This window comes from Lygodium microphyllum, chromosome 4, assembly GCF_053477565.2.
Source record: "Lygodium microphyllum isolate KBCC chromosome 4, Lygodium_microphyllum_v1.1.10, whole genome shotgun sequence".
NCBI lineage: Eukaryota > Viridiplantae > Streptophyta > Polypodiopsida > Schizaeales > Lygodiaceae > Lygodium > Lygodium microphyllum.
The window spans coordinates 124,107,761-124,113,595 of record NC_141138.1 but is presented as its reverse complement, the minus strand read 5'-3'; the positions used below and the strand labels follow the sequence as shown (position 1 = coordinate 124,113,595).

The following is a 5,835-nucleotide window of genomic DNA, read 5'->3' as shown; positions in this document are numbered from 1 at the left end:
TGTCTGCCATAGCCAGACATGACCTACCTTGCTTGGAGCTTCCATAACTCTTCAACCAGGCACAATTTCAACACAATTTCTTCTGGAAAAATGTTCCTTGGCTCAGGGCGCAGCTTCCTGTCACTTTAAACACCAACATTGGTGATCTACAGCTCTAGCATTGCAGAAATTTGCTATCGCTATCCAGATCTGCGCCGTGTCTGTTCGAGCTCCCTGCGTGCGCCGTGCTGTCCGCGATCTACACGATTTCCATGGGGCTTTGATAGCCCATGAAGTCAGCTTCCTAGGCATGTAAATTTTTTTTAAAATGATCAAGTATAGCTCCTGCAATGTTGAAAAAACCAGGCCCCTGTCTCAGAAACCCTAATTCCACCATAGCCAAAAGCTTCAAAATCTTGACATTTTTCACTATTTCTCTCACTGAAGTTATCAACAGTGATTTTAATCACTGAGCAATACTCTCTGAAGTTCATTAAAGTACTGTCACTCAGATCTGAAGGCATCAGCATCAAATCAAGAAGGGGAAGATTCTTAAAGATCACTTGGATTTTAAAAGAGTAAAAGACTTTTGCAGATTTGGTATTAATTGACACTCAGTTAGTGTTTTTTAACACTTGTGTCTCTCAATCAATTCTTCTGTTGCTCAAATCCAATAAGTCTGAAGTTGATTTGCTACTGTTCCCGTAAATCTAACATGGGAAAAGACTCTCCAAATGCTCGATTCAAAGGAGTCGGGTTCCACACTTGGCAAACCCGCATCAAGCTCATTCTGATGAAGAAGGGTCTCTGGGCCATCACAAATGGCAAAGAGAAGAAAGCTCAGGACGCGGACATTGCAACTACTTGGCAAAAGAATGATGACAGGGCCCAGGCCATTATCAAATTGGAGCTAGACGACAGTTATATCCATCATGTGGATAACTGTGAGACCTCACAGGATACATGGAAAAGACTTGACACCCTGTTCGGTGCACAATCTAAATCATCAAAGTATGGTCTCCTGATTGAGTTCTTCAGGCTTGAAATGAAGTCAAGCACATCACTTGCCACACATCTTAATTACATGGAAGGACTCCTAACCCAACTTGCAGGAATCAACATTAAAATGGATGAAGATGTTTGTATCGGTGTTCTACTTAAGAGCTTGCCTCCTGAATATAATAATGTATCAACAACTTTAATCAACATGCCAAATCCTGAACTTGTTGATATCCAGGCATCACTGTTAGAAGAAGAAAAGAAGCTAAAAACTAAAGAAGAACCAAGTACCTCTAGAGATGAGCATGCATTATATGTTGGCAACAGGTACAAAGGCAAAAATGATCAGCTCTTTTGTGACTTCTGCAAAAGGACCGGACACACCGAGAAGTTCTGCCACGCAAGAAAGAGATCCCAAAAGGCCTATCTAGTCGCAGTCAAAGAAGAAGAAGAAAATGGAGCAAAGGAAGAAGAAGATGAAGATGAAGACCACCAGGATCGGAAGGACAAGACTCATCAGTCCTTGTACTCTCATAATTCTGATAGACTGTTTTAATAGCCTTGTATTTTCCTTGCCCTAATGCTTCCTGCCATAAGCTTTGTAAACTCCTTATGTAACTTGGCATTACAGTCCCTGTACACTTTGTGAGGCCCCTGTTACAGCCTCTGGATGTCCACCATGTTTATGGTACCCACACTTAGCTTTTTCTGCAACAGCCTCTGGTGTTTTGCCATGTCTGTGGTATGCCCACACTTTGCAGGTGGTTCTCATTACAGCCTCTACACACTTTGTGCCTTTCCTAGTTGTGATTGAGGAGGGGTGTTGAGAATCAGCAATCACACTCAAAACAGCCTCTTTGTACGGAGTCTCAGGGTCAAGGACATGCAGGCTAACTTATCCCATATGCACAATGGTGCCTACTGCAGTTTCCTACTTTCCTATAAAGCATTGTACTTGCTTCCTTTCTTAATGCAATGATAGTACTCTTTTCATTTCAGTAAAGTGTCAATGTCATTGTCCACATACACAAGATTGTGTTTATGAGTCCAAGTCTCAATCTTGGAACCTAATTCACTTGTGTAACAAACAGTGTCCATTCCATCATGAGTCTACACTTCTCTTTCCATCCTCCATAGCTTCCAGATATGCCATGCTCTAGATCCCGCATTTCTCACAATAAAGTGGAAAGATTGCAATCAAGAATGGACTTGTTATGGTCTACATTTGAGCAGTTTCAGGAATATGTTCAACCAGACCATTCTTTCTTCATTCACTACCACTTACAAAAGTTGGTCTTCTACATGAAGCTTTCCACGATGGATTTACCTCTTCCAGAGGATGGATGGAGTGGGGCTTGGTCTGCTGAGTTATTGACAGAGGTAGTAAGGATGGTGTTTGAGGATTCTGTCACGACCGATACCATGTTGATGTCATACATGTATCTACGAGGAGACTTGTTAATTCCAGATGAGGTGGATATGGCATGGTATGTGGGGGATGTGGTCCTACAGGCTGTTTTGTATGTCAACAATTTGGAGTTGCGCATAGCTGACATGTTCCAGAGTTACTCCTCCAAAGTGGCCCAGAGTACTAATCAACTGAGGATAGATCTCTTAGCCTATCTTTCAAAACATAATCCGTTTGATTCTACCTTCTTTGATGCCTATCATAGACAATCTCTCTTAGAACCTTCTGTTCCTACCCTCCTCTATTACCAACAAATGGCTCACCGATATGATCTATATCTTTCCCTTTGTCAATCTAATTCCACCACTATTTTACCCATTCTTTTCCAACCTTCATCTTTCCCTCAAATTCCCATTTTTACATACTGTTCCTTTATTGAGGATAGGGTATTTTCCTCTTCTCCACCATGTCCTTCTCCATCCATTCATGTACCCTCCACATTTCCTATTTATCAGTTAACACCCTTCCTTAGTAATTCCCTACAAATTTCTGCCACTCCTTCTTTAAATCATTCTTCCTTTTATGTTTTTGCCTATCCCTCACTTCATCGACTTTTCCTTATTCCACTACCCTCTCCTAACACTTCTATATCTCAACCACCTCAGTTGGTTAGTGATTATGACGGGTTTGATAATCAGATTTCCAGAAGAAGGGGATGGAGTTCGCATGATTCCCTTACAGGACCTCAGATAAATTGGCCAGTAATTCCAGGAGAATGGACAGCTGCCAGTCAAGCTTATCAGAACTATGTTCATTTTTCTCAGCAGTATTCACAGTGTGCAGATCCCTTAGTGAGATTAACTGCTCACTTTGCTTGGTACCTGGCGTATATGTATAGGCACTCTCATAATGATTCCAAGCCTATTCCAAAGTTGTGCATGAATGTCAATGTGAGCATTGATTCCCAGCCAGCTGGATATATTGTATTTTCATGCACTTTGTTTGCCTAGCAGATACCTGGTCCTGTTGGAAAGGATGTGCTGTCTTTAGTTTTTTCAAAATCCTCCCAAAACCTTTATAGATGAATCCTTGTCTATGGATCGTTTCCGACAACATCAATCTTTCAAGAGGGATCATCTTCATTGATACCTTTCCAATGTATGGTGGATGCTTTTTAATGAAAATCTCTCTTTTTGAAGGAGTCATTCAGATGGTTGTGTTGTATTAGTGTTTGTGTTGTGAGTTCATTTATGTAATACGAACGTGGTGGTTTCCTATTGGATTGGATTTCGTGTGCGAGCTACATTTTGGCGATTGTGGTGATGGGGTCGTGGTTGCAGAGTTGAAGCTGATGCTGATGAAGAAGAAGAAAACTCTTATATCCTTTATAAATTTGTTGTGATTTTTAGTTTGATAAGAAGTGTTCCTGTAAAACGAGTTTTCATTTCTTTGTATTTTTATATCAGATACAGGTTATAAGTTGGGGTCGTGGTGGATGGATTCTTTTTGAAAAGATATTGAAGATCAAAGTTGAGCTTTTCACTGAACTTGTATTCCCTTTTTTCTGGGTCGCGAGGACACTTCCTTATTAAGTGTGGGGATATGTTGAGTGTTGAAATGACTTGTTTTTTGGCTGATTTTTGTTGTTTTTGAGAGCTGAATGGTTGATTTTTTGAGATGATTGATTGGTTTAGAAGTGGTTTGAGAGTATTTTGGATGATATTGATTGTTTTTTGGAAGATCATGATGTTTATTAGTGGTTGTGTGATGTTCTGATAGGTTTTGATTGGTTCTGTATACCTTCTGTTTTGTTCTGATTGTCTTCTATAAGGAGAGATGGAGTATTGATTGATGAAGATTGAGATCTTGTGAAAGTTTATTGAATGGTTTGTGAGAGTTTGGAATGTTTTGAGTATGAGTTAAGTAGTTTTGATGACCTTCTGTAACCTTCTGTAGGTCTTCTATAGAGCCTCTGTCTCTGTTCTGTTCTGTTCTGTACTGTAGCTGTTCTAGTACTGTTCTGTGACTGTTATGTATGCTTCTGTATGTGTTCTGATGGATGAGAGTATAGCTTGGGAAAGTTTTCTAGCCTTGGAAAGAGGTGAATACAAGTACAAAAGAGCTGAAAGAAGTGAAAGAAGTAGCTGCTGAAGACTCAAGTGAAGACTAGAGTGAAGTGACAGTAGTGAGCTATGAAAGGACACTGTAGTGGCTTTGGTGACTCTTCATATCAGACATACCTCTTGGGAGGGGTATCCATGACCTAAGAAGGATTATTGAGAGTGATTATGAGAGATTTTAGTGAGGATATGATGTATTATTGATGGAAAGAGAGAGAGAGAGAGTCAGAGATAGCCAATTCTACTAAGACAGAGTGATTGTGTGTGAGAGATTGAGAGAGAAGACTATGAAGATATTGAAGATGAATACTATGTGATGTATTTTCATTCAAAGATGGTGTATTCCTTTGCTTTCTTTGTTCTATTGATGGATTTTGTGAAGATATTGAAGAATATGGTTGATTCTATCAAATCCGTGGGAGATCTACATGATGCTGCATGAAGATTTGTTGTGCCTGGTGTTCTTTTCTTCATTGTGATCATATGAAACATGATAAACAAGCTTGTTGATGTTAGAAGATAGATTTTATTGCAAGAGAATTCCCTTTTCCTTGGTGTTCCTCTTGGGGCTCCACAAAGAGACCTTATAGAATGTCCATACCAGAAGCAATTGAGCTGAAGGAACAACTCAAGCAACTGTTAGATCAGGGCTACATCCAACCTAGCAATTCACCGTGGGGAGCTCCAGTACTATTTAAGAAAAAGCAAGATGGGACACTTCGACTATGTATTGATTACCGAGGGTTGAATCAATCGACAGTCAAAAACAAGTATCCTATTCCTAGAATAGATGAGCTTCTTGATCGTCTTCAGGGTGTGAAGATCTTTTCCAAGATTGATCTCAGGTCAGGTTGCTATCAGATAAGGATCAAGGAAGAAGATATCCCAAAAACGGCCTTCAATTCAAGATATGGGCACTTTGAATTCCTAGTTATGTCATTCAGGCTTACGAATGCACTGCCACCTTCAATAGGTTAATGTAGGATATCTTTAGGCCATACCTTGATGATTTCGTGCTTATCTTCTTTGATGACACTTTAGTCTATTCTAAGCAGGAAAAAGATCATGAACCCCAACTTCGAATTGTCCTTGAGACAATCAGGTCACATAAGCTATATGCTAAAATGAAGAAGTGTGCATTCTTCAAGCGTCAGATTGAATATCTGGGATTCATAGTATCAACAAAAGGAATATCAGTGGACCCAGCCAAGGTCAGAGATGTGCTTGAGTGGCCAACACCAGTATCCGTCAAAGAGATACGTAGCTTTCTTGGATTGACAGGATGGTATAGGGTCTTCATTAAAAAACTATGCTTTAATTGCAGCACCT

At 40.0% G+C, this 5,835-nt stretch overlaps 1 non-coding gene across 1 annotated transcript; it reads left to right on the top strand.

The window, feature by feature from the left end:
* Positions 1-3,869: 3,869 nt before the first annotated feature.
* On the top strand, positions 3,870-3,937 carry LOC148037575 (small nucleolar RNA SNORD36). The gene has a single exon (XR_015690826.1). It is a non-coding gene; the product is annotated as a small nucleolar RNA SNORD36 (small nucleolar RNA).
* Positions 3,938-5,835: the final 1,898 nt, after the last annotated feature.